The sequence below is a fragment of the Podarcis pityusensis genome (assembly GCF_964106645.2).
Source record: "Podarcis pityusensis genome assembly, chromosome: 2".
Lineage (NCBI taxonomy): Eukaryota > Metazoa > Chordata > Lepidosauria > Squamata > Lacertidae > Podarcis > Podarcis pityusensis.
The window spans coordinates 100,428,609-100,437,942 of NC_138029.1; positions in this window are offsets into that span (position 1 = coordinate 100,428,609).

The window sequence follows — 9,334 nt, forward strand, 5'->3', positions numbered from 1 at the left end:
TGCTCACCTCCTGCCTTTCCCTCGTGGCCTTGTCAGTCAGCAGCCAGCTAACAATTCAAGGCATCAACATCTGTGCTGTATAAGACAAAGGAATGGACAGCAGGAAAAATATGCTCTCAAAAGGAACGTGACTTCTCATGAGCAGATGAGCAACGGCCCATAAATTTCCAGAGAGCTGTCCCCTGAATCCTTAGCCTGCAAAAGAATTACAACCACCTAAGGAAAGAGTCTTTAATCGTTGTTGTAATCAACCATCTAGCAATGATAAGTTGTCAAAAGCCTTCTGATACCAAGAGTCTTCCAACTGTAACTTGCACTAAAGGATCGTTCACATTGTTATAAGCTTTGGGTGCCACAGTTTGTGGACGCAAGGCACCCATAATTTCTAGATTTAGTAAGTGTCAGAATTTAATTAAGGTTCGGGGAGTTAAACTGTGAACACTGAACTCACAGATCCCATGGGATTCAAGGTGGAAATAACAAGGGCCAGCTTTCTTATGAGGTAATCACCTCATGATGATAGCCAAGTCGTTAACCTAACAAAAGATGAGCCATCAGGACATTCAGTTACAGAGAACAAGGGGGATGGAGCCCCTCTTCCAGATGTGTGTTAGTGAGCAGAGACAAAAAGGGTTTAGGATTTCTGTTTGGATGACGTAGACCGGAGCGGAATAGCTTCACTGGGTTAGCGGCGACAAGGAAGAAGGAGGAGGACAAAGAGCATCTTGTGGTCTGACCGACAGGCTGTAACGAAGAAACAGAGAACATGGCTGATTTCTCTGTACTAAGACCCAAGACTGTTGCATCTATGGGAGAAGCAAGAGACCCTCTTGGAGTACTAATGCTGTGAACCCATTGTAGGCCCAGGTTGTATATATGTGTAAGTAAACCATATATTATAAATATACCACAGTCTCCGCTATGCCTCATTTCCAAAGGAAATACAAATACCTGGACCCCTGGAATCTCACATTGTTCATGGGGATAGCGTTGATGTGTAGCAATATGTTCCGTTCTGCCAGTTTTTTATATATTAAAAAAAATGTATTCAAAAGTTACAATACAGTTACAATACAATACCTTTTCAATCAACATATCCCCTCCGTAGACACCTCTGTGATGGTAGTGGCATTAAAACATCAATAAAAGAGAAAAAGTGAGAACAGATTGTGTCAAAGGTATCCTTTTTGGAGATGCCTTTGATTAGTCACCGATGGTATGTGAGGTGATCTGATAGAGCAATGTTCCAGATGTTATCAACCCAAGCCTCTATTGGTATTTAAGAAGTTTCCTTCCATCATTGGGCAATAATAAGTCTAACTGCTGCGAACAGGAAGGAAATTATTTTTTTTTAAATTTAAGGGTAGAATTTGGGGTCAAATTAATGATAATAAGGCAAGTGCCAAATTAGGAGGAATAGATTGATTAGTGATTTTGGAGGTCAGATTAAAAACTTTTCCCCAAAAGACATGGACCATGGTACACTCCCACCAAACATGAAAATAGGAACCTCGTTCTCCACAGCCTTTCCAACACAATGTTGAGCTTAAGGTATTTATCTTTGCAAGGCGTGTGGGAATCCAATGCCACCGAAAGATAATTTTAGGGGACATTTCTTCCTGCCAGTTTTTTAACTCGGGAGAAAAGTTTTTCCTCATCTCAGGTGAGGTAAAAGCATGATAAAGAATCACCAAAGCCATCACCTTGACGGGCAGTTGTCCCCTCCAAACTGCGATTGTCTCTAGTGTTCAGTGAATCCCAACAGTACTTTCTGAGGAAAAATAATGTTTTTTTAAAGGGCTTTCCTCCTTGCCACACCAGTTTTAGCCCCAACACTGGCAGAGGAGTGTGAATTATATTTCAGGTTCTCGTAACATTGATGCCCATTAAGCAAGCATTCAGGGTAAGTAGCCAAGCCAAGTTAAAGCTACAGAAAGGCTTTGAACTACAAGACAGGCCGACCCATGAGACCACATTCCAAAACCAACTTATAAACCCAGGACACTGAGGAGGTAATGAACGGCATGGACTTTTATGGGTAATTCTACCCATGAGGTGAATTTTGGAACGAGAGGATGTAACCATTTCACATCATTAAATGTGAAGTGTGTTGCAGGCTTTCCTTTATAAAGCCCAGAGTAATATTTAGGACCAATAAGGTTTTCCCACTCTCTGTGAAGCGGTTCGAGATTAAATAGATCAAAGCTTTCTCAGAATAAACCAGCTTGTTCTGTAGCCCCTCAGAGAGATAGAAAAGATTGCCAGCATCTACCCCATCAAAAAAAAAAAAGGCTTTCACTTTATGATGGCTGTCATGTTTATGTATTCCACCTTTATTGTGGAAAAGTTGCTAAAACGAGAAGAAAACTGAGCCCCCTTTTTTCCCCAACAACTAATTTATTCCAGGCCAGAAGTATGAAAGTTCTTCCCTGTCCTGCCAACCTTTAGATATAAATATCCTGAGGAGCAGATGTTTCATTTTTAAGAGTGTGAATAGGAAAATTCCCAAGAATTTCTGCAAATGAAAACTGGGATTCACCTTGACGCATTATGTTTTTTCAGTGTGTGATTTATATATATATATATATATATATATATATATATATATATACATATATATGCGCTAGCCAGACCATGTACTGGATGTGCTTAGCATGTTTCAGTAAATCATTCAGGATGACATATGTATAAATCCCCTCTGCTACTGTAAAAAAAAGGTGGGATTCGTAACATTATTCCATTACCTGATGACCAAGATCCCAAGTCAATGTGGTGAGAACTCTATACTGATAAGAGTTGAGAGCACATTGTTACACTACTGAGACCAATTGTCCAGCCCCAAACTCCATCGTTGCAACTGCTCAGGTGTCGATTTGCGTGTGGAAATGGCAGAGGGCGGTATTGAGATACTGAGAGAGGCTCCTTACCTTTGAAGCATTATTAACGCTTCTTGAACAGTTATAGATTCCCCCAAAGAGCCCTGGGAAGTGCAGTTTGTTAAGGGTGCTAAGTGTTGCCAGGAGACCGCTGTTCTCACAAACCTACGATTTCCAGAGTGCTTTAACAGTCAATCCCTCTTTCCCAGGGAACTCTGGTAAAGCAGAGACATCACCTTGCCGACAAAGGTCCGTATAGTTAAAGCTATGGTTTTCCCAGTAGTGATGTATGGAAGTGAGAGCTGGACCATAAAGAAGGCTGATCGCCGAAGAATTGATGCTTTTGAATTATGGTGCTGGAGGAGACTCTTGAGAGTCCCATGGACTGCAAGAAGATCAAACGCATCCATTCTTAAGGAAATTAGCCCTGAGTGCTCACTGGAAGGACAGATCATGAAGCTGAGGCTCCAATACTTTGGCCACCTCATGAGAAGAGAAGACTCCCTGGAAAAGACCCTGATGTTGGGAAAGATGGAGGGCACAAGGAGAAGGGGACGACAGAGGCCGAGATGGTTGGATGGTGTTCTCGAAGCTACCAGAATGAGTTTGACCAAACTGCGAGAAGACAGGAGTGCCTGGCGTGCTCTGGTCTATGGGGTCACGAAGAGTCGGACACGACTAAACGACTAAACAACAACAACAAGAATAGGGGTCTCTTAACAACTTTCAGCACCCTTAACAAATTACGCTCCCCAAGATTTGGGGGTGGGGTGGGAACCATGACTATTAAAGTGGCATAACAGCACTTCAAATGTATGGTGTGGGTGTGATTCAGTGCCTCTCTTTTTTGCTTGGTTCCCATAGCCTTCAGCTCTATTTGTCTGGTGATCTAGCACCAAAAATCTCCCTCTGAGCACCACCCTTTTGCACACAGTGTAAAGGAGGAGTGGTGGAGACTGCCTCCCCATTCTGACCCTTCCAGGGAGGAGGAATAGGAAGACAGTAGAGATTGACAACAGGGGTTTGTGGGAGGTCACAGCTCAGAGGCAGATCAGGGGGAAAGTTGGGAAATAATGGGAGAGGAGGAGGAGGCAGAGCCGGAGCAGCTGGCTGACATGTTATCACTGGAAAGCATTCCAGACCCTCCATCTCCCAGAATCTGGGGAGCCTTAAAAGTAGGAGAGCAAAGAGCTCAAAGACAGAGGGCACTTAGTGGCACCTGTAGAGGAGATGATGATGAATGAGGAAGTGGGAGAGATGGGGGGGGGTGGAGATTCACTTGGGACAACGCCATTATCCAAGAGGCTGGGTTCTATAGCCTCTCTCTGTAAAGACTGAAATAAAAAAGGACTGTAAGAAACTTTTCCTTGTCTTTATAATTTCCTGGGCAACCAGACAGGAGCCAGACAGGAGCACCTTGACACACAGGGGCCCTGATCCTGAAATCTACTTAAGTAGGAGATATAGAACCTGCATATGCTTTAAGAGCTTAACATCAGAAAACTCACTTAGATATAGGGAAATAAAAAAGAAAATTAAAAAAATTGTCCAGTAGCACCTTAGAGACCAACTAAGTCTGTTCTGGGTATAAACTTTCATGTGCATGCACACTTAAAAGCTTATACCCAGAACAAACTTAGCTGGTCTCTATGGTGCTACTGGACAATTTTTATTTATTTATTTATTATTTATTTTGACTGTGTCAGACCAACATGGCTGTCTACCTGAATTTAGATACATGGAATATCAAAAGATTTTACTTATATCTTGAGCAGGGCAGACAGAAGCACTTTTCAGTCAGGGACTCCTTAGTGAACTGTTTTGAGGTTTTTGGGTTTGTTTGTTTGTTTGTTTTACAATCAAGAAGTGTATAAATTTTATGAAATTAATAAATTGATGAATGTAGACTGAGGAGCCTGGTGCCACAATGGTGCTTTGCACCCTCATGGGGTCATAGATATATAAAATTTATATACCATTTGAGTGTCAGAAAATAATAATAAATCCCTCAACGCTGTTTTATATCAGAGGTAGGCAATCTACAGCCTCCAGTCTATTTTCATGTGGTTTTGGACTTATTTCTAAAAGCCGCATGGAAAGGGCAAACTCTCCCATTCCCAGCAACCTGCTGGGGAGGGATGAAGAGGGGGAGTTTGGGGTGGGCAGAACTGTTACCAGAAAGGAAGAGAGAGAGAGAAGCAGGTGACAGAAAATGAGAGGAAATGGATACCCACCCACTTTTGGTTCTGTCCCCATACACTTCCAGCATGGGTGCCCCTCCCGACAGATCAACCCCACAAAGGGATGCGAGAGAGAAAAAGGTTGCCCACTCATTTTATATGAATGAATGAATAACTGAACATATTAATATAAGTCAGTAAAATGTACAATCAATCTGAATAACATGAAATCTGTGCATTTGGGTTGAACTTAATAATTTTATTTTGGTTTTCCTGTAGTAGAATTTATTTATTTTTAAATATAGGCTTCTAGAATATTTACTATATTTATTTTAAAAAACATTAATTTTTCCTTCTAAAACTCCAAAGATGCTCTCAAAATTCAGATCAAATGATTATGTTCTAAACTGCCTAGTGATTCTTGGATGAAAGGCAGTATAAAAGTTAATAACTATTTTTATTTATTTTATTTATTTATTAGGGTTGGACTAGATGATCCTCAGGGTCCCTTCCAACTCTACAGTTCTATGATTCTATGATTCTATGATTCTAGATTTACATATCGCTCTCCATCACAAGATCTCAGGGTGGTGAAGAAGAAGAAGAAGAAGAAGAAGAAGAAGAAGAAGAAGAAGAAATTTCTGAAATAATCATATACATGTGCCTTGACATTTGGAAAATATGTGTCCTTTTTAAAAACCCTCTCCTTCTCTCTTTCTCCACTCCCAAATAACTGAACAAAAGTCTTTTTTTTTTTAGTGTTTTTGAGGTCTGGATAACTTTAAAGTGTCTTAGACAATATCTGTTAGCTATGGAATGGGAAAGAAGTGATAACGAATGCAAGTAAATATGGACCTCATTAATAAGATAGGCATAAGATTCAAAACTATCGGCGAAACATCCCACATGTGTTGTACAAGTTCCTTTGTCCCCAAAGCGAAAACAGTCTAATCTTCCCTCACGCCTTTCTTTTTCTAGAAATCACTGATTTCTTGCTTGCTTGATATCAGTCCCTGATTAAATGTCTTCCTGTTGAAACAGAATACGCACAACAGTAAAGTCATCAAACAAGCAAGAACTGTGTGTTTTCCCAGGATAGGGATTTCCTTTCTTATAGAAAGTGTCTGTTCGTTGTTTGGCAGGTGGTGGGGGATGCTGCTTTTTGTATGCAACACATTTTCTTGGTGTTCATTCATGGCGTCTTCTTAGGGTGGCCACTAATTTATATATACAGTGGTATCTCGGGTTAAGTACTTAATTCGTTCCGGAGGTCCGTTCTTAACCTGAAACTGTTCTTAACCTGAAGCACCACTTTAGCTAATGGGGCCTCCCGCCACTGCTGCGCTGCCGGAGCCCAATTTCTGCTCTCATCCTGAAGCAAAGTTCTTAACCCGAGATACTATTCCTTGGTTAGCGGAGTCTGTAACCTGAAGTGTATGTAACCTGAGGTACCACTGTACATGTATTTATCTGCTGCCCACTGACATCAAATATCAAGGCGGTGAACAACACAAAACGTCATGGAACAATACAAAATACTGACAAGAGTGACTGGCTCATACTTTAAAAAGGGAAATAAACAACTGGATAGGCTTGTTGGCAATAATAAAGCAGTCAAGCATGCCCAATCTCCACTGGAGGAATATTCCACAACATGGGGCCAGGAACACAAAATCCCTGACTTCTGGGTGAGCCCATTTGACCTTCTGAAACACTGGAGCACTAACCACTAATGGCACTCCTCCAGAAGATCTCAATGATCGAACTTCATGTGTTGCCCCCCCAAAGGAAATGCATCACCAGAACAGAGGACTGAAGAAGATGAAACAGGTCTGCATAAAATTTAAACATGCAAACAGATTATGCATAGGTGCAAATTTAGAAACAATTACTGTAATTTGAAAAGAAGCACAATTTACCTCACCTTAGTGGGGAAGACTGTGACCAGGTAACCCGTGTGTACCTGCTGGCCAGGTGCTAAATGTTAAGGGCAGCTCCAAGGCCTTGACTCTCCTTTCTTGTGCTACTTTGGCCCACAACCATAGTGTCAGAGTTCAAATTATGTGTCATGTTCATGGAATAAATGGTCTGCTCCACCCCACCCCATAATATCCCCATTCCCTCACAAATTCAAAGGCAAAAAATGTCAGCACAGTCAGTGAATGTGACATTGAGCAGGGCGTGTTTGGTACTTTGGCCAATTTACATCTGTTGCTCTGCTTTGACTGGAAATTCAAATGTCAGACTTTTGGTCCCCCCCCCCCTCTTTTTCAGAAACAAACCTGAATCTCTTTAAATGCACAATCTTTGACGGCTTCTTTTTAAAAGATATAATTTATCTCTTTTTGTCGGTATCAGCTCCTTCTGACGCTGCATCCTAATCAAAGGAAAATACTACCCTAATGTCAATATTGTAGTAAGATAAAGGCTTTTTCAAATGGAAACCTTGGTTCCTGCCCCGCAAATCAACTCTGATAGGAATATCTCCAGTTTGTCCCAAGCAGGTTTTCTATAGCTTGTCATTCATGCTCCTAAACATTATAAATAAAAGCATGTGCTGCCTGTATTATGCTTGCCCAAGCAGTCCTGGGCCCTTACCAATAAACTGGCATGTACTGACAGCTATAGCAGATACTATATTATTATTAACAATTGTATTTTTGGTTATATCCAACTAAGTTTTACTCACAGCAGACTCAGTGAAATTAATGCACCTAGGTTAGCCAAGTCAATTAATTAAATGGGTCTACTCTGAGTGGGACGCGGGTGGCGCTGTGGGTTAAACCACAGAGCCTATGACTTGCCGATCAGAAGGTCCCCCAACTTTTTTCAATAACCTGAATATTTTATTTCTGCTCTTGCAGATGAAATGGGCTTATATCAAGTTGTTAAAGTAGGCATATCAATAAAATTGATGGAAGAGCACAAGCTGGTACATAAAAAGTCCCAGATTCAGTCCCTGGCATTTCAATGTAGGGCTGGGAGCGATCCTTGTCTGAACCCCTGGAAAGCTGCTATCAGTCAGTTCGGATAATACTAAGCTAGATCTGGTGCCTGTTGTAAACAAAATCTGGTCTTGTTCCCTTATGGGGTACACAAGAGTCCTTATAGAGTCTTTTGTAGGTTCTCCATCAGACATGCCCTAGAGATGTTTTTGACTACAACTCCCATCATCCCTGGCCAGCAGTTGTCGTCAAAACCATCTCAAGGGTGCCAAGTTAGGAAATGCAGAACTGGATGGACTAATGCATAAAACTAATGCATTCCTATGAATATTAAAAAATGGAAGACATAATCTCCAAGGAAGTTCTCTTGCCCTTGCCTGCTGAAATGGATAAATGGATGATATCAGCCCAATAATACTATATCAGCAGCAGTAGCAGTATTAATGTTGCATGTTGTTGCACAAAAAAGGTCTCCCAGGTGACTGACAAAATATTTAAGAACATAAGTACAGGTAGGAAAACATTACATTATAACAAAAATACATGAAATTCATAAAAATCCACAAAGCAACTGCCAGTAACAGCAGAAAAAAGCTTTGGCAGCAGAACTAACAGCAAACAACACCATCGTAGTCCAACAAAAGCCTTGGGGAAAAGGTACGTTTTACCTAGCGTCAAAATTATTTTTCAAGATTACCTACTACTGGGTTCTCAGGCTGCTCCCATTCACTGCAACAGGCTTCTCAGTAGATTGCATGCTAAATTCTGTTCATTCTTAGATCATTGTTTGAAATTATTTCTGCATCCCCAGCCCATTGTAATATAGGGACATAGGTCGGTCTCTTTGATCCTATCATGAACTTCAATAAACTAGTGTGCATGTACTCATTTCATTAATTAGTTTATTAATAGAGTTCTGTGGTGCTGCTTTTCATTGCAAGATTCCAGTGTAGGAGCCACCTTTTCTGTATAGGAGCACTCTTTCCCCTCAGATGGCTCCATAATAATGCAACATAGAGGGCATCTGGGCAAATAAAATAGCAGCTTGCTTCCACCATTAGCTCCAAAACTAAAAAAGGCAAAAGAAACAAGAGCCACGAAACAAGTAAGTAAGTAAATGGACGGAAGTTAAATGAATGAATAATGAAATACACATATTTTTAATGGTTACATAATCAATCAAATCATGTGTGGGTTTTTTTTAAAAAAAAGATCCCAAATGCAATTATGAAATGAAAAAAACTCATTGCACTGCACACCTCTGTTTTGAACTAATTTTATTTTCTGGAACATCTTCAAAGGCAGGCAGCCCCCACATACAACACATTTCAGT